At 44.6% G+C, this 19,427-nt stretch overlaps 1 protein-coding gene and 1 long non-coding RNA gene across 3 annotated transcripts in view; one reads left to right on the top strand and one right to left on the bottom strand.

The window, feature by feature from the left end:
* Positions 1-2,929: 2,929 nt before the first annotated feature.
* Positions 2,930-16,779, bottom strand: LOC121160251. Its single transcript, XR_005884525.1, has 2 exons — positions 16,549-16,779; positions 2,930-3,199 (listed from the first exon to the last, which is right to left on the bottom strand). It is a non-coding gene; the product is annotated as an uncharacterized LOC121160251 (long non-coding RNA).
* Positions 16,780-17,322: 543 nt separating this feature from the next.
* The window catches only part of PJA2 (praja ring finger ubiquitin ligase 2), a 55,687-nt gene continuing 53,582 nt past the window's right edge, over positions 17,323-19,427 (top strand). Inside the window, exon 1 of one of the 2 annotated variants that reach the window (XM_040986135.1) lies at positions 17,323-17,454. The gene's annotated coding sequence lies outside the window, so the exon portion shown is untranslated. Of the gene's footprint in view, positions 17,455-17,898; positions 18,186-19,427 lie in introns of those variants that run through there. The other variant, XM_040986136.1, reaches the window with a different exon arrangement.

Here is a 19,427-nt window from a genome sequence, read left to right as displayed (position 1 = left end):
TTTTGCTGCTTCACTAGCCAGCACATGCTTAGCTTCATTGCACCTAGTTCTGTGCTTCAGTCCCGACACTGAGATGTGAGTGGAAGCGATGCAGGTCCCCACTTTTTCATACCAAGAAAGGAGACTATTTTGTTTGTGTTCTTTACCCTCATGCTAGGAAGGAGCAAGAGCTAAGGCAAAGCTAGCTCCGTACCATATTGGAAATCATATGCTGGGAACGGCAGATTAGCTCTGCATTATGCACCTCTGAACTAGCTTGTAAGAAGGCAGGTATTTAGTTTCAGATCACTCTGTTATTGTGACTTAGCTTGTATACTGCTAGATAAAAATATTAGAAGAGATAAATTTGATTCACCCATTTCTTAAATGTAAAATTCATAAATGTACCTTCAGTAAAAATAAATTGCTGAATCATTTTAGAATTACATATCTATGTGGATAGATGAACAATAAGATCTCAGGTTCGGGGCCCAGCACGGAAAATGTGAGAAAGTTATTTATTACTTATGTATAAATAATGTAATTATTTTTTTAAAGTATGTAAAGATAATAAATTCATGTTGGAAGGTCAATGTAAGGAAGTTCGAAGTGACATGAGAACAAGAAAACTACACCCAAGGTGTTTTCTTTACAACTGCCAACATCTTACTTAAAAATTTTTATACTAAGTGTATTCATTTGAGAGACAGAGAAAGTGAGAGAAAGAGACAAAAAATTTCCCATCTGCTGGTTCCTCCCCAATGCCCACCACAGCAGGGGCTGGCAAAGGCAAAAGCTGACAGCCAATAGCTCCATCCAAGTCTCCTGCATGTGTGCCAAGAATCCAACTTGTTGAGCCACTCCTAACTTCCTCCCATGGTGCATGTGCGCAGGAAGCTATAACTGTGAGTGGAGCTGGAACTTGAAGCCAGATACATTGATACTGGCTGTGGGTATTCCTAACAGCATCCCATTTACTAGGCTCAATCTGCCCCATAGTTTATTTCGGTTTAAAAATACTTAGGTAAATCAAACGTAATTTTAAAATTTGACAAAACTGTGTAGTAAAAATACACACTTGCATTACACTTCTCTAAATTTTTAAAAAATACTTCACTATGAAATAATGACTAAAATTAAACTTTTCATGGAGAAAATGCTATTTGCTTCAAAATATAGATTGGGTTATATGCAGTCACATCTTATGGAGCTGTATTAGTTTTACATTGCCATTTTCACAAATTGCCATATGGATTAATGACTTAAAACTGCAAAAGTTTATTATCTTAGATGTGGGGGTCAACAATCCAAAATTGATCTCAAAGAGCTAAAGTCAAGGTGTCAGCAAGGCCACCTTTCTCGTTGGATCTATGGGAGAGTCACTTTTCACTCTTTCCAGCTGCTAGAGGCTGCCCACATTCCTTGGCTCACGGTCTGTGTTGGTCTTCAAGGTCAGTCATGACCACTCCAGTCTTTCTCATATCTTACACTCTTACGCTGAATTTTCTGCTTCTCTCATAAAGATTTCCAGCTTACCTTGGATCCACCTAGATATTCCAAGATGGTTTATTTTAAAGTGTCTGATTGCCGGTTTTAATTTCATCAGCAGCTTTGGTTCTAACCCTTGCCTTAAGCATAACATGTTCGCAGATTCTAGGCATCAGGACATCTTTGGGGGACATTATTCTGACTACTAGTGGGTTCATCAGTATTCTCCATTTACAAGCAATGGAAATGATCTCTAACAAGACAGCAAATTTACAAGATGATAAAATTACTGAAAAGCTGGATAATTTTGTATCGGAAAGGACATGAAATCTGGGTAGAAGATGATTAGCAATCTCTTTTAATGAACACTATTGCCTTGACTAATCAACTCAACACACTTTTTCTTAGGCTAATCAAGAGCCGGATTCCAAAGGAGAGAGACCCTATAACTGATCTGTAATGCGTTGTGTTTTTTTTACCCAGAGATGGGATGATGACCTTGATTTAGAAAAATCTTCCATGATGGAAGATTACCACAGAGGAAGCTTATTTAGGCAGGTGAAAGCAGAGATTCTCTTTGTCCTAAAGAAAAGCATCTTGGGTGGTAAAAACAAAATCAGTGCCATCCAATCTGTGGTGGAACCCTAATAATTCGGATGTTTTATGAACCAATGTAGCCTGACAAGTAAGTAAATGTAAATAGTGTGAGATTGTTTCTCAGTGACCAAATGAAGTTATTCATTAAGTGAGAAAATATTTTAGGATAGAGGAACAATAAGGCCTCAGGATAGGGGCCCAGCACGGTAGCCCAGTGGCTGAAGTTCTCACCTTACACGCACCGCGATCTCATATGTGCACCAGTTCTAACCCTGGATTCCCTGTTTGTAACCCTGGAAAGCAGTAGAAGATGGCCAAAAACCTTGGGACTCTGTGGGTATGTGGGAGACCTGAAAGAGGCTCCTGGCTCCTGGCTTCGGATTGGCTCAGCTCAAGCCATTGCGGCCATTTGGTGAGTGAATCAACAGGCAGAAGATCTTCCTCTCTGTCTCTCCTCCTCTCTGTATATCTGACTTCCTAATAAAAATAAAATAAATCTTTTTTTAAAAAAAAGTTGTATATCATATGGAATACTACTCAAAAATAAAGATAATAACTTTGCTAATAAATGCATTATAACATTAGCTTCAGACATACATTTATGGTACAATAGCTAAAAACAAATCATAACTGGTTATTCCTTCTCTTTTGTATTAAATGCTTAACTTCTGGCTAGTGACAGACTATTCTGTTTCCTGGAAATCAATGATTCCTTCACATCCTTAAGCAGGGAGGCAATACCCAAGATTCTCTGTAACTACACATCGAATAGGCCCTGTACCACAAGTCAGACTAACGGCACACAGACAACCCCAGAAACAGGTGCGCACAAAACCATCCTTATCCCATTCATCATTTTTGTCTGTCAGACTGCAATTTTCCATCTCATCATTATTTAGCAGGGATTTCGAACAGTTATTTATCCTAGCACATTCTCACCCAGAATATGGCCCATATGTATTTGCTAGGTGATTCGCAAAGCAAGGAACATAAAAGTCCAACATTCATTACAAACATACCATCTTTGAAGGTCAAAAGTGCTTACAACTTACCTACACAATAAAGATAAAAAGAATTCCTGGTCAGAACCACGCCTCAGGAATCCTGGAAGCCACATGAAACTCGAGCTGTGAATCTAAAAAGGAATGCAAAGCATTAGCAAGTACTATCAATGTACTGCCATCATTGCCTAGAAATATTTCCCCCTGGATTCTGAAACATCATCCGGTTTTATCTGGATTAGAACAGCTCTTCTGCTGCGTCTCTTGTTTTGCTGGCCTGTGGGATAGATGAGTCATTGCACCATCTGCGCTAAAGGGAAGAGACGTATGGCCGAAGAAAGCTGAATATTATCTGCGTAATGATGGCTCTGCAGTCCAAAATATCTCTTTCTCAATGTCCTCATCTACACTTAGTCTCTCTCCAACTCTAAATGAGGGGGTATTCTGCAAAAGCAGTTTCTGGCTACTTATTCCTATCTTTCTGTAAGTCAACATTTCTGAATATTTGGCAACAGAAACTGCAGTCACCACTGACTTTTCAAAGGTTTGTCAATGGCTGAGAAGATGAATTAAAATGACTTAGCAAAACCTGCAGCGCCTTATTTCTTGAAATGCCATTTGAAATGCTGAGGAAGCCACGCCTACAAAGTGAGGTCATCACTTGCAAAGATAAAGCTAAAATCTGAGTATGGGTAGAATTAGGGTTACTGTACATATTTAACAGTCAGCAGAGACAAGCGAGACAGAAAGAGGTCTACTGCTCACTTGTTCACCCCCCCCAGATGGCTGTAGCAGTCATGGTTTGGCCAGGCCATAGCCAAGAACCAGAAGGTTCTTCTGAGTTTCCCACATGGGCAAATAGGGGCCCAAGCATTTGGGATTTTTCTGCTGATTTTCCAAGGCCATTAGCAGAAAATTGAGTTGGAAATGAAACACCAGAAATTCAAGATGGTACACGTATGGGATGCCCACAGCTTTACCAACCATGCCATAGTACCTACCGGTCATTACTTCAAGTTTTCAGTTCTTTGTATGTGAATGTGTGTGTGTGTGTGTGCACCTGTATGCCTAATCACTTGTGTAGATCCTGCTAGCAAAAGGATATAAAGCTGAAGAAATAAACATTTTATGCTCTGTTGTTAGATGACACAGAGCAAAAATGCAGGCCATCCGTAGAATACTTACATAATCCTAGAAATGTAAGACTTACATTGAAAATGTCATGATCAACTCTCACTTTTCTGCAGTTTCTGTCATAGACAATTAAGATATTTGACCCATTGCTCTATATTGCTATAACTTTTTCATATATTTTGTTCACTATTTTTTTTATTATTTTAAATATAGTCAAGGAATTCAGTTATTTGAAAAAACAATGCTAACTACAAGAACAGTCTAAGAGTTATACTAACAAGCATTACTAAGGAAAGTGACAAGGGCTTTGACAAATCTGGTAATCAAGGTATATGACATCGTGATATAATATTAAAAACCTATGTGTAAAATATATACATAATATATATTTGGTCTTCAATTTGATTCATGTGACACAGATCCTAAAACACTTAAAATTTCATTAGTTGTGCTAGGAGTATATTTTTCTTCCCTTTTTAAGTAAGATTTTATTTTTATTTATTTGAAATGGAGACGAGAGGGAAAGCAGGAAGAGAGAAAGAGAGAGATCTTCCATCCACTGCTTCACTCCCCATTGGCCACCCTGATAGGGGCTGGACCTGGCCAAAGCCAGGAGCTTAGAACTCCCAGTCTCCCACATATGAAGCAGGGGTCACAAACGTGTTAACAGCAAGCTGGATCTGAACAGAACAGTTGGTGCTCAAATCAGTGTTTCCATCTGGGATGCCAGCGATGCAGGCTTAACCTGTTGTGCCACAGCACTGGTGCCTGTAAGCTTCTTTTGCTCCAGTATTGGTCTCTGGTTCATCAGAGACAACTCTCAGTGCTGGGTTTTAGGAGCACTTTTGTAATGAGCTCCTAGACAGCTTCAGGTAGGGGTTTAACCACAATCAAAAGTTAGGAAATCTTAGCTCCACCACTTTCTGCAGGAGGGAGAAAGGTGCAAGACATTGAGCTAAGAAAGGACTCTGTGTGTGTGTGTGATCCCTGCCACATGGATCTGTTGGTGAACACAGACCCTTTGCCTTGTGGGTGGTGCAGCCCGACTCTCCAGGATGCTTCTGAACCTGGCCCTCTGCACCCCTTCACCTGACTGTGCATCTAGATCTGCTCTGTCATATCCCTTATATTAAACCAGTAAACATGTTTCTGAGTTCTGTGAGCTATCATACCAGATCCTCAAATCTGAGGAGGGGGTTGTGGGCACCCTGCTTTGCAGCTGAGCAGGACAGGAAATGTGGGTCACCTGGGGCCCATTCCCGGTGAACAACATCTCACGTAGGGGGATTGTCATCTTGTGGGACTGTTGCATCTGATACTAACCCCAGGTACAGAGTAGCAGAATTGAACTGAAATGTAGGACACCCACCTGGTGTGGTAGATTTGATCATTGTGGAGGAAAAATTACATTTGGTCTCAAAGTGTTGAAAGTATTTGAATGTTGTGGAAAAGACAGTATGTTTTCTGTTTAGTTTCCTACACAAGTTATATAAAGGTACAGTTAATGAAACTGTCATGTTCAGTATGAAAAACAGATGACATAAGTATACAGAGTCTCAGATTTTTTACAACCAGAATGGATCTTGTAAAGATAGTGTAGTCCAAATATTTTATTTGGCAACAAGAATGATATGCTAACTTCTAGGCTGTAGAATTAGTCTGGAAGAATCAGATTACAAGTGAAATCCCAGTTCAATGTTCCTTTTTCCAGTATCATTTTTTTTAAATGTATTTATTTTATTGGAAAAGCAAATTTACAGAGCAAAGGCTAGACAGAGATTTCTATGAGAACTGATTCTAAATGTTGGATGCACAGCCAACTTCATCATCATCACCATCAATCAGTGACCATTGTCACTAATTATTGAACATTCACTTCATGCTGGATATTTTTCTAAGCACTAAGTGTCTCATCGAAATCTTTGTGGTAGGAGCTAGTGCAATCCTGATTTTACAAATGTAGAAATCAAGAATTAGGTCAGTCAAATCAGTAAAAAATACTGACTCTACATCAAACTTTTGCCATTATTTTCTGTTCTGGACAGAGCCATGAGATCCAGGACTCATGGGTAGATAGTGTAAAAGGGGAGGCTTCCCCCAACCCCAAAGTGGAGAGAGGCTTTATCTTAGTTAAAGAGGATATTTCTAACCTTCTACTTTTGATAATTCAGAGTTCAAATGAAGCCTTGGTTTGATGAGCTACCCAAATACTGTCTTGGGAAGGAATTTCTCCATTGGATAAGAAGCTGGATCAATCATAAGCACCTCTTCCCCAGCTCTAGGCATCTAGCCAGGTGACCCTGTACCTAGGCAAGTGTTAACACTGCTGGGAGGCTGGATTGAGGCAGCTGTCAGCATGCATAAATCCCAAGGCTGGGAATAGGCCTGGTAGGGGAACTCTGAGAAGCTGCAGCTTCCACTGGTGAGCACGAAAGTCAAGGCTATAGGCACATCAGGGTAAGCAAAGCTACAGCATCTACAAGCATGCATGTAGGCTGGGTCAGGCTATAGCACCTGCTGCCTAATGCTGAGACTGGGGTGGGCCATTTCAAAATGGGTCATAGCACCTGCTGGCACATGCAAGATCCAAGGCTAGGACAAGGCCTAGTAAGGAAGTCTCTAGGACTCCCTTGATGAGCCACTGCTTCCACGGGTCAAAGGTGAGAGCTGGAACTGGAAGCAGCCCAGGCCAGACTGGGCTAGGCTGCCACACCCGCTGGCATGACAGAGAGCCAGAATGGATGAGGCCAGCTGAGTTACACGAGAACACCATCCGGCAAGTGCTAGGAATTGAAATGAGTCATGTTAGGACAGAATATAGTATCCTCTGGGAGGTGCAAGATCTGGGGCTGGAAGCATGCCTGGCAGGGGAATGGTGTGTGCTTCCCTACTAGACTATCTCACCTGCTGGTGAGCAGAACCAGGGTTGGGGATGGGCCAGGCTGGATAAGGTACCAACACCTGTAGGTCTGCATGAAACCACATCACCCATGGATGTGCACGCGAGCTGGATGGGATGTGGGCTGGGCTGGGCTAAGCTGAAGCAGAGGCTGGCATGCACAAAAACGGGGACTGGAGGCAGGACTGGTGAGAGTTACTGGTGGTTGCCCCAACTAGGCTGCAGCACCTGCTGGTATGCATGAGGACCAGGTCTGTGGCAGGCTGTCTGGGCTGGGTCACAACACTTATATATTCACATGAGATATGGAGCTTGGTCATAACTGAGCAGGAGGCTACATCCACTGGTATGTGCATTAGCTGGTGCAGGTAAGAGACTGAGCCTGACCCTGCACTGGCTGGTTCACACAAGAGTCAAATCTGAGGTCACCCCAGACAAGGTTTGTTGGACCTCTGGACTCACACTCAAGCCACAGAGCAAAATCACAGGATGTGTGGTCTGACCTTGGAATGTGTGTATCAGGACTAGGCCTTCTCAGTGCTGGTGCCTGTGCAGTGAACAGCATATCCAAATGCACATGGAAGACATGAAGGCTATCTCATGTAGGCCAGAAGAGGACATCAAGTGTCTCATCAGAGGATGGAAAGCAGATCAGGTTGGACAATTCTCCTGGCCAAGGTTTGACTGTAGCATGTTCCTGGGTTCGTGGGTGCACTGGAGTGGACTTTGTCAACCAATAGATCTTGGAAAGATTTTCTCAACCTTGGAGCAACAAAACCAATAGCTTTTCAGAACTATCAAGGTCAGTCAAGTAACACCCCTGGAACATTCTTCTCCACATTGGGGTCTCTAAGGTGTCATCCAATGTCCATCCCCCATCCCTGGGTGTTGATACATCAAGGAGTGGTCCCCTTCCTTTCTGCAAACACAGGAGGAAAAAAAAAGAAAGAAAAAGGCAGAAACATTTGTATTTGTCTCACCCACTTTCTTCCACACCTGACCCTCCCCATCCTAATCAGAGGTCCACATGGCCATGCATCCCTCTCAACTATATAAACAATGATAAAAATGTGACCTAATTTAATTTAGCTTAAAAGAGAGCACCTCTTCTAATTCTTCAGATTTTTTTTTTAGATTTCACTTAAAATTAATCAGGTGTTATGGATTTCATAGCCTATTTTCTCTACATTTTACCATTACTATGCTACACAATTACCCTAAGTTTTAAGGTTATTAAACATTGACATTTGTGGAAGTGAAGCTGCAGATCGACTTTGATTTCAGCTAGGTTGTTGCAGTGGGCACATGCCATTTCTTCTGGTAGCTTGGCATCTAAAGACTCCTGCTTGGGGAATCCCCTACTATACAAATCCTAAGCACAAACAGAGTTTCCCATAATAGCAACACAAAATATCAGCAACTTGCTTTCCCACCCTCCACTGGCACATGGGCTTAACTCTAGTAATCTGATATCCTTTTCCACTGACTTGGACTCAGGACTTGGTGACATAAAAGCATAGTCAAGGAAGAGTTTGTGCTGGTGGCAGCTGGTGGCTGCTGCTTGGGAGCAAAGTAAGTGCCAGGAGCAACTACCCCTCCCCTGGAGTTGGTGTAGTCTTGTCACCCGTGCTCAACTGAGTGGCAGCTGTGTCCCCGCCAGCCTGCCTATGTGACATGCCACAGGTTCTCATTCCATACACACAGCCTCTATTCCTAGTCAATCTCTTTCATCTACTCAGAGCTACTGCATATCTTTCTAATAACTTCTTTTTTTTTTAAGCACAAGGCTTTGGTTCATTTACAGCCATGATACAGTACCCACCATAAGAATATAGAATTTATCACCACCAGTTTGATTCTACAAGCTCTTTCTAAGTATGAGAGTCATGAGAAATTAAAATGGATTTCTGTTTTATACAGTGATCTGAGTTGGCAAGGCAGAAGAAGTTGCCCATCACGTAAGTCAGGAAGTTTCTAGGCTCAGATAGGTGTTTGTCAGAGAGTATGCTTTTTCTTCCTCTCCTTCTGAATCTACAGGAATGTAATTTTCAGGAAATTTAAAAGTATAAAAGCCCAGATGATGGTGTTTACGGGGGAACACATCACCACCCAAGAGGTTATATCACATTTTCAGAAAACAATGAAGGCATTTAATTGAAGGAACTAGGCAGTAATAGTTAGAAGGAGCTAGGCAATAACAGTCAGGGACTTTTGGAAGGAATTAGAGCGGAGGTTGGAAGCAAGCAAACCTGTAGAATCTTAGAGTGTAAGCTATTGGTACTTCTAAAGGCAAAAGTAAAATACAGAACTGGAAAGAGAAATAATCAAAAGTTCTATCGCATCATAAATAAAACAGCACAAAGCTACTTCGGAAAGTTCATGGAAAATGGAATTAAAAATAAATGTATTCTACTACAAAAAATGAAATATATGCATAGTTTTCTCACAATCTGCCTTGCCATGAACTTTTTTGAGAATTCCTAGTATGCATGAGCTTCCAAAGTTGTTTGCATTAATGTAAACTTACCTTTTATTTATTTTTATTTACTTGAAATACAGAAAGGGACATAAAGAGCTCCCAGCTGCTGACTCACACCTGTTTGGCCTAGGTCAGAAGCTGGAAAATCCAAATCCAAGTTCACCTTGTGGGTGGCCATGACTCTACCATGTAGCAGGTTTCCAGGGTACTTAGTAGCAGGAAGCTGGAAGAGGAGCACAGCCAGTACCCCTTGCAAGATGTGGGCATCCCAAACAGTGTCTTAACTATTGGGCCAAATAATGGCCCTGAATCTGTCTTATCTTTGATTTCTAATTCCTGTGGTTTTCAAAGTATTCATACATGTACTGTCAATCACCTAGTAGCTTGCAATTCTTAAAAAAAAATTTTATTTGTTTTTATTTGCAGAAAGAAGCAGAGACAGACAAAAAGATTTTCCATCCTCTTGTTCACTTCCCAGATGGCCGCAACAACCAGAGCTGAGCCAATATGAAGCCAGCAGCCAGGAGCTTCTTCCAGGTCTCTCATACAGGTGCAGAGTCCCAAGGCTTTGGGCCATTCTCTACTGCTTTCCCAGGCCACAAGCAGAGAGCTGGATGGAAAGTTGAGTAGCCAGGACACAAACCAGCACCCATATGGAATGCCAGCACTTATAAGCAGAGGATTAGCATGTTGAGCCCCAATATCACATAATTCTAATGCTTTGTTTGGTTGGTTGGTTGATTATCTATCTATCTAATTGAAAAGCAGGACAACAGAGAGATACACAGAGAAAGAGTTTGCACCTAATGGCTTACTTCCTAAATATCCACCATAGGCCATTGCGTGCCAGGCCCAAATGAGGAGCCAAGCACTCCATCCTGGATGCCCATGTGAGTGGCAGGGGCCCATATACTTGCACACATTATTCTGTCTTCCAAGGTGCTATCAGCAGGGAGCTAAATCGGAAGTAAAGCAGTTAGGGCTCCAAATGGCACTTTAAAATGGGATTCCAGCAGCTTAGCTCAGGGTACTACAGTGTCAAACCTAACTTTAACTTTTCTAGAATATAGAATTAAGTTAACAATATATAAAATACTAATATTACAATATGCAATCTACATAAAGATTGACAGTGAAATTACATATAAATATATATGTACTAGATCTTTAAATCTGATGTATATTTTACACTTACACATTTTGCTGGATTTCAGGTGTTTAGTAACCATTTATAACTAATGGCTGCCATATAGATGATATGGCTTTATATAATGCACCATGGAGTGGGTTGCGGCGGAGGGGAGAGCTAACGTCTGTTCTCTCAGACAGAAAAGTCATAGGTGCCTGAGGAAATGAATGACCCTGGAGCACAATTTTGCAATTTATTATTTGTGGTTCCAATATTTGTGATTCTCCGATACACAGTAAGCTCATTTTGCCTTTTGAGTAAATGAATCATTTTCTATAAAAAAGTTCACCTTTAAACAAATCAACAAGCTCCACTCATATTTGGAGAAGTTCCTAGTATTATTTTCAAGTCAGAACACAACCAGGGATTATCATACATGTAAAGAAAGCTTCAATAAGGAAAGAATGTTAAGAGTGAAAAATACTATAAATGACACCAAAGGAGGCAGAGATGGTTCAAACAGAAGAAGACAACTTGAAAGAAACAAACTTATATTTAGGATCAATGAAATAATAATAATAGGTCTTGAAGAAAAATTAATCACAGAAATGAAAACCATGATGGTTAAAAAAATTCAATAAAAGGCATTAAAGTTTAAGAACTCTCAGAACACTGGGTAAAAGTGAACATTGAAAGACACTCAGAGAACAAAGAAAAGAAAATGGAGGAAATTATTGATGTTACCAAAGAAAAGTTCTAAGTATAAAGTTTCAAGTCTTATGGGAAGAATTTACCCACTGCCTAGCAAGCATGTGAATTAAAAAGACCCACATTTAATCCAAATTTTGGTCAAATGTTAGACCAAATAGAGAGAATGTACCCAACACTTCCAGAGGAAAACGGTTGGTCCCCTACTGTATCATGTAGAATTAGCTGTAGAAATTTAATCCACAATAAATTTAAGCAGCAAAATAGGCATATTTTATTATGAAAAGTCTCATGTTATTGTGGGGAAGGATGAAGAAATTTGCTCTAACTTGAGCTCTCAAGAATTTTCCCCCAAAACTGCACTGCAAATCGGTCCATGAGCGATCACCAGCCCTTGACATGTGCAGGAAAACAGCACCAGGGACTGCTTGACAACTGCAGGAAGCCATGGCTGTACCTCTCAGCTCCAACACAACCCATGTCACCAGCACAGACAGCCCAAACCCTTGCTTTACACCATCAGCCAACTCAAGAGCAGCCATGGGGATTTTGGCTGTAGTTGCCACAGTCAATGCCAGTTCCTCCCGGTGAGCTCACAGCACTATTGCAGTCAAGGCGATGGAATGCTAGTTTTGAGTGACAGTACATGTTTTTACCTTTCAGATCTCATGTGGATGGACTGGATGGGCAAGTCCAGAGAGGCACCCAAAGCCCAGCGGCTAAGGTGGAGTTCTCAGCTTTCCGGTGCCTCCAGTGTGGGAAGGTTGTTGAGAAGGCTGGGAAAGCCGATCCATCACAGTCAAGAGCACATGCATTCTTCTTTGCACACTTACAGTTTTATTTGAAAGCCAGAGTTGTGGAAAAAGAGATAGACTTTCCATCCCCTGGTTTACTCCCAAAACAGCTGCTAAGGTCTGAGTTGGGTGAGTCTGAAGCCAGGAGCCAGGAGCTTCATTCAGTTCTCCACATAGCTGAGTCTTCATCCAGGCCACACATGGCTGCAGGGACCTAAAGACTTAGGCTATCTTCAGCTGCCTTCCCAGGTGCATTAGCAAGGAGCTGGATTTGGAAATGGAGTAGCTGGGACTCCATCAAGTGCCCATAACTGGTATCCATACGGGATACCAGGACTACAAATGGCAACCTAACCTACTGTGCTACAGCACCAGCCCCTCCATATTTAAACTCATAAGAAATGAGAGCTGCCATGTCACTGTGTGTAAGTACTCTACAAGAAGAAGGAAAAGTCATTACTTCTTAATTTAGTGTTGATGTCCTGTAACCCCAGGGCTCACAAATGTTATCCTGCCTTAATCACCTAGAGGTTTCACACAATACAGATTCCTGGGCCCCACATCCAGCATCTGATTCAGTCTGAGAGGCTGTTCCCAAATTTGCATATAAGTCAAATTCTAGATGATGCTATGCTGCTTCTTCAGGACAAGTGTTTGAGAACCAGAGCTACAATCTATAATGTCACAGGCAATCGTCAGTAGAATATTTACAACTTCTTCTGAGTTCTTGTCTCACGTTCCCTTGGCCCTCAGTCAGTACCCAGTTGGCCAAAGTCCCTTGTGGGGATGACCACAGTGAACTTGGAATAGGTGGGCTGCAGGTAGTTGAGCCTATCCCTAGAGAGTGACCTTGGATTATTGCACAGAACAGAGCTGCTCCGCTGAATTCCCCTGAACTCCTTCCCACCCTCCACTAGGTAAACTCTGCATATTCATGAAATACATGAGTGTTGAGCCAAGCCACAAAATTCTAGGCTTTATCTGTCACGTTGACCAATGTTGATTAATCAATACAAGATTTCAAATAATAAAATTTGGAAAGCATGTGGCACTGGATTAATTAACAGTTGCTTGGGCCACTGCGAATGCATGTAACAACATTGGAAACCCACTGCAATCTCACACATTTGGCTGAAAAAAAGCTGTTATGGTGGTAATTTATAAGGCACATATAACCCTGGAGGGTCTAACTCCAGGAGAGCAAATTAGACAATGGCATATTTTTGCTGCTGGCTCTTTAGTGAAGTACAAGTTGAAAGAAATGAGCTGGGCAAGTAATGAAGCAAGACATTCCAGAAGGTCGGGCCTTTCAGTGGTTGGGAAAGCTGACGTCCACTATACTACACACCATGAGTTAAGAGACAGAAGAAACATCTGATCAGCAAAGGCCAATGAAGACTAGTCTTTACGGAAAAATCCAGTGGAAAAGTATTGTTGTTCCCTTCTGAGCCCAAGGGTGTCAAGGCAGTCATGATCAAAACGGCAAGAGAACCATGGAAATGAAGAAGTATAGAGCCAGATTCATGAATTAAATCTAGAAAAGAGAACCTTGAATATTCAGAAAATTGTCCGGAAGGAAAGACTATCTGTTTATTAAGATTTGGAAGGAATTGTGCTGCTCAAGAACCATGAGTCTGGACTAAAATGCATCTTCCTGTTAAACCTACACCAATTGGTAAACTTCTTTTTTTAAAAGATTTATTATTATTTTTAAAATTTTTATTGCAAAGTCAGATATATAGAGAGGAAGAGAGACAGAGAGGAAGATCTTCTGTCTGACAGTTCCACAACGGCCGATGCTATGCCAATCCGAAGCCGGGAACCAGGAACTTCCCCCAGGTCTCCCACGCGGGTGCAGGGTCCCAAGGCTTTGGGCCGTCCTCCACTGCTTTCCCAGGTCACAAGCAGGGAGCTGGATGGGAAGTGAAGCTGTCAGGATTAGAACCGGTGCCCATATGGGATTCTGGCACATTCAAGGCGAGGACTTTAGCTGCCAAGCCACGGCACCAGGCCCAATTTTATCAAACTTTAAAAAAAATTATTTTAATTAACCTATTTAATAGTTTATGCCTCCAATCTCAAAATTTTTTTCTTAAATTTATGCATTTCTTTATGGCTTTGTTTGCTTCTAGGCCACTGCGTCGGGCCCAACTGGTAAACTTGTGGTTGCCACAGTTTACCTGTGAACTTCAGTCAGCCTGCCCCTCCCGCTAAAAGACAGGAAATGGGCACAACAAATATTTGGAAGTATTGCAGCGCTAGCAACGCAGAAGGGTTTGAGAGCTCTGATCCTTGGGAGAAGGGCAACAGGCGGGGTGAGCTGCACACTTGACTAGACCGCCTGTGTGTCCCAGTGCCCGCAACAGCTCAAGGGGAAAGCACACAGGGAGTGCAGCAGACAGAAGTCAAAGTCGCCCAATGGCCCAACTCAAGGATGACAGTCCCCAAGAGCAGGGAACTACACGGCAGAATCTCAAAACCTGTCTCCCCGTTTCCCCCAACCTTGCCTGACTCCCAACGACCCGTGCAAAGAGTGAAGCTTCAAGAAATAGAGAGAGAAAACAAGATTTGGAAAAGGGCCGGTTAAATTGCCTTTGGGTTTGCTATTCCTGCAGAGATTCAACACTTTTTCTCCAAACAATGCTCCCTGGATGGCTACAGGTCTGGTTTATTTTCAAGGTTCTGAAATAGTCAATTCTGACAATACTGCCAGTATTCTCTTTGTGCTTATGAAAAATAACATTTACGAAGGTCCTTTACTGCTGACATCACTTCAAGGCTGTGATTACAACACAGGCCTTCTTACCGCTTGACTAATGCTCCTTTAATTTACATCATGGTCATCAGGACTAGGCGAGGAGCCAGGAACTCTACCTGGGCAGGGCCATCTGCTGCCTGCGGATGCTGGCAATGGGGGGGAGTGGCGGCTTAACTAGATGGACACATTTGATGCTGCTAATCCGGTGTTTACTCTTTAAGAACTGCATCACACTACGTGGTTCTTTCAGCCCACAGACTTAGCCAGTAGTACAAATATTGTTTTACAATTTTCTTACTTTTTACCTAGGACAGGTGAAGCTAATTTTCCATTGGCAGTTCTTTTACCAAGGCTGCTTAAAAAAATAATCAGTGCATTTCCTCAGTAGGTTAAGTCTCCTTGACACTCTTGACATTCCATGCCAGAGTGCCAGCTTAAGTCTCATCTACTTACTCTCCTTTAAAAAAATAATTATTCATTCATGTGAAAGTAAGAGCTATAAAAAGGAAAGAGGGACAGAGATCTTCCATCTGCTGGTTCACTACCCAGGTAGCCAAGAGCCAGCAACCAGGGGCTTCATTCCAGACACCCATCTCTGTGCAGGAGCCCAAGCACTTGAGCCATCCTGTGCTGCTTTCCCTGGCACAGCAGCAGGGAGTTGCATTGGAAGTGGAGCAGCTGGGACTCCAAGCCGAACCTGTACAGGACACCTGGGTTGCAGGTGACAGCATGACTCCATACTGTAAACGCCAGCTTTACTCTGCTTCTGATCCAACTGCCTGCTGATGCTTCTGAACCGGAAGCAAGATGGCACAAGCCCTCGGACCCTGCCATTCGTGCAGGACAGCAGGATGAACACGCTCCTGGATTCCTCCTGACCCACACCTGGCCCTCGTGGGCATCTGTGGAGTGAACCCGTTCATGAACATCTCTGCTTTTCCTTTAGCTCAGCCTTTCAAGTACATATATGAATAAGTCAATAAATACAGAAATAAGTAATTGAGTCCGTGAGCAAGCAAGCCCTTTTAAAGCAGAAAACGGATTGTTATGTAAAGAAAACAATAAATACAGCTATGGATCTACACAGGCGAAGGTAAGACAAAGACTGAAATCTTTGAAACCCATTCTGAAAAGTAAATTAGCTCACTCACAGCGCTCTGCAAAATCCTAGCAGAAAATCAGGGAAATATTAAAACATAAATTGTTCTTCAAAAGGTATGGGATAGAAATATACTCAAAACACGACACGTGTGCAGGCCAACTAGTGTCAGTTGGGAAGGCACTTAGATGTACTGCATGGGTGCGCTGGTAAATTAGACTTACAACTAGCCGGTAAGTTCTGGAAACGTTAAGCTTCTATGGTTAGTTTGCTAAAGACTGTCAGTTCCCAAGCAGGAGATGTCACCGCTGTCAGGGCCCAGTTCCTAATTCCAGGGGGAGGGGAGGCGATAAATAGACCGTGGGGCCTGGAGCCTGGCAGAGGGGAAGGAGCCGAGGGCGCCAGTGAAATCAGAGAGGCAGGCTCGTCTTCAGAATGAAAAAGACACAAATGTGGGACAGGGAGCCACTCCGCATCACGAACCTGCTGCCCGGGCTTCAAACTCAGCAAAGGTGTCTGGGAGCCGCAGCCGTTGTATTTATTCTAGTGACCTGTGATGGGAACTGGTACAGGTCGAAGAGGAGAAGGGCAAGGTGCTGCCCCCTTGGGACTGGCAGGGCGGAAACCACGGGAGCGAGAGCCGACAGCGTGGGCCGCCGCGCCTTTTCCTCCTCCCCTCACAGAGAGCAGCTTCCGTTAGCTTTCCAGTCACATTAGGACCGACCCGCCGCCTCCATATTGACGGCGAGAAGCCGCGAACCACGGCCTAACTGCGCCAGTCCTTCCCGCCACGCCCCCTTCCCCTGCCCCGAGACTCCGCCCTTTTCTCTCAGCGCAAACCACAAAAGGTTGTGCGGTCGCAGTCCCGACTCGGAGCCCCGCCCCCTCCCCAAACGTCGCAATGTTGCGGGGAAAGGGGTGGGCGGAAACCGGTGGGGCGGAGTCGGGCTCCGTCGATCCGCGCGCTGACCAATCGGTGAGCCAACTCCCCTCCCAACCCCTCCCGCGAACAAGCCGCGTCCAAGTATTTTTCCCTTTTTCTGCCACGTCCCAACCATTGACGTGATCCCACTCCTCAGGCTCCCATTGGGTGTGCGTGTTGTCTCCGCCCACCGGCAGAGGTTCTCTATGCCTATTGGCCAGCGCTTGCTTGCTGGGGGGAGGCGGGGCCTGCGCGCGCCCCGCCTCCCGCTCCACGGTCTGGGCCGCGGCGCAAGGGGCGGGACGCGTCGCCGCCTCTGCTTCCGCCGCCGCCGCCGCCGCCGCAGCCGCCCGCCGCCCGTCGCTGCGCGTTCGGCGGGGGAGGAGCCGGAGGCGGAGAAGAAGGCGGTGGTGGCGGGTGGAGGATCGGGCTCTCTTCTCGCTCAGGAGGAGCCGCTGCATATTTCGGTGAGGGCCCCTTTTTTTTTTTTAGTCTGCTTTTTTTTTCTTCCTCCGGTTTGTGGGGATGTCAGGAGTGTTGAGGGGGGGTGGTTCGGGGTGAGGAAATGGCTGCCTTCACGTCCTTGTGTCTTGGAGCCGCTTCTCTCAAGGCGCGGGGGGCCCTGTGCCCGTCTCGCTGCGCCGGCCATGGTGGGTGGGGTTGACGGTCCTGCGAGAGAGGCCTTCCTCGCCTGCTGGGCCCTGTCCGCGCCATCACTTGGCGGTGGGGGCACCCCATGGCTCGGCTCCTGGGGTGTCCTCTCCCTTTCCCCGGGGTCAGCCATTGCCCGGGACGGAGAGGGCCGCGGCGGGCGGGCGTGGGGGGCGGGGGTGGTCCCGGCCGACCGCTGTCCTTGGTGCCCGGAGAGCCGAGGACCCCGCCGGCCAGCTCCCCACGCACGCTCGCGGCCGCCCACCAACGCCTGCCACCCGGCGCCCCCTCGCCGACAGGCCTGCAGCCCCCTCCCCCCCCAAAACCTGCCGTGGCCGTTGCCCAGCGGCTGGAGGTGCAATTTTTTTTTCCCCCTTCCCCGAATTGTCACCGAGGCTCGGGCACGCAGACAAACTGCCCCGCTCTTGTCCACACCGTAGCCTCCCTGCACACCCCCGAGCCGCTGCACCCCGGGCTCCGGCCTGTCCCCACCCCCCAACCCCCACGGATGACTGCTTAGCTAATCATTTTGCGCACTTCCAAAATGGTGAGTTTAAAGCCTACCCGGACCCAGCCGAGGAGAAGTGAGGGCATGGGGGGGGGGGGGAGCAGTGCTTTTTTTTTTGCAGGGAGCAAGAATGACCTGGGAGATTTCCGGGCCTAGACGCGAAGCAGAAAATGACAAGTGTCCGTAGACACTGCCATCAGGCCGCTGGTTCTGTGCAGCGGACGATGGGTCGACACGTAGCTGCCCTGACAAAGATGTAAACCCTTCCTGTGATTTTCGCCCTGGCGTGTTTGGTTCCCGTGTCTGTAAAATGGCTGAAGGCCGCAGCTCGCTGCTAGAGTGTGTGTTAACTAAAAGCTGTGCGGAGTTCCTGTCCGTGCCCTGGAATTTGGTTTTTCCACATGAGAATAGCCGCTTCGTTTTGTAATTGTTGTTAATGACGGCCACACGAGCTTGCTGTGAAATCCGATGGTATCAATAAAGCACTGTTAGGTAAAATGTGAGTGGTTCTTTTTTCGCCGTCTTGTTTCACTGCGGTAGCCAGACTAAACAGTTGAGTGTTACTCCTCAAAGTCCTTGTACGCTGGACTTGATATATGCCAAGTTCTTTGGCTTTTTTTTTTTTTTTGAGGAAGCAGTCTGGGCAGCTTTTTCACTGGTGGTTGTAGTCCTGGAGGTCTTTCCTGGTCCTGGGTAGCTGTCCCCAGTTCCTTAAAGGGGAAGTGGTACTTCATGAATTTGAAATGAGCGAGGGCTCATGCAGGCAGTCTGCTTGAAAGACATCTACCTTAATCGCACTTTGCCTTTTCCAGCCAACTTTCTGATTTATTATTAGTTAATGTTTAATAACCTTTGCTCTTTGATTTAAAAAGTGTTCAGTGTGGAGGCATGTAGGGCGCGCAGTACCACTCCTGCTTCTTGTCCTCCTTGATGTCCTAAAACTCAGCCACTGGGAACAGTTCACCAAACTTCCTGTCTGTGCGCAGCAGCGACTCCCAGAAATGAAATTGCTTAGTTAATCGTTCATAGGCATATTAAGTTTTTGGTAACCCTTTTTCCATCAATCTTTTGGAAATGTTTTCTGCTTAAACTTTTGCTCCTACATAAACCTCTCATCTTCATAGTATTGAGTTCCCTTGGGAAAATGTGTTCTGTTTTATTTGCATCTTGCTTTGTATTTTTTTGGGAATAAACATTTATGGTCTTTCTTGCGCTGCACATGACATGATCAGTATTGCTTTGTTTCGTAGTTTTGGTTGTTGTGGATGGTTCAGTCACATT

The sequence above is a fragment of the Ochotona curzoniae genome, unplaced genomic scaffold (genome assembly GCF_017591425.1).
Source record: "Ochotona curzoniae isolate NIBS_2020 unplaced genomic scaffold, NIBS_Ocur_1.0 contig_4501, whole genome shotgun sequence".
NCBI classification, from domain to species: domain Eukaryota; kingdom Metazoa; phylum Chordata; class Mammalia; order Lagomorpha; family Ochotonidae; genus Ochotona; species Ochotona curzoniae.
This window is presented reverse-complemented; position numbering and strand designations above follow the sequence as displayed.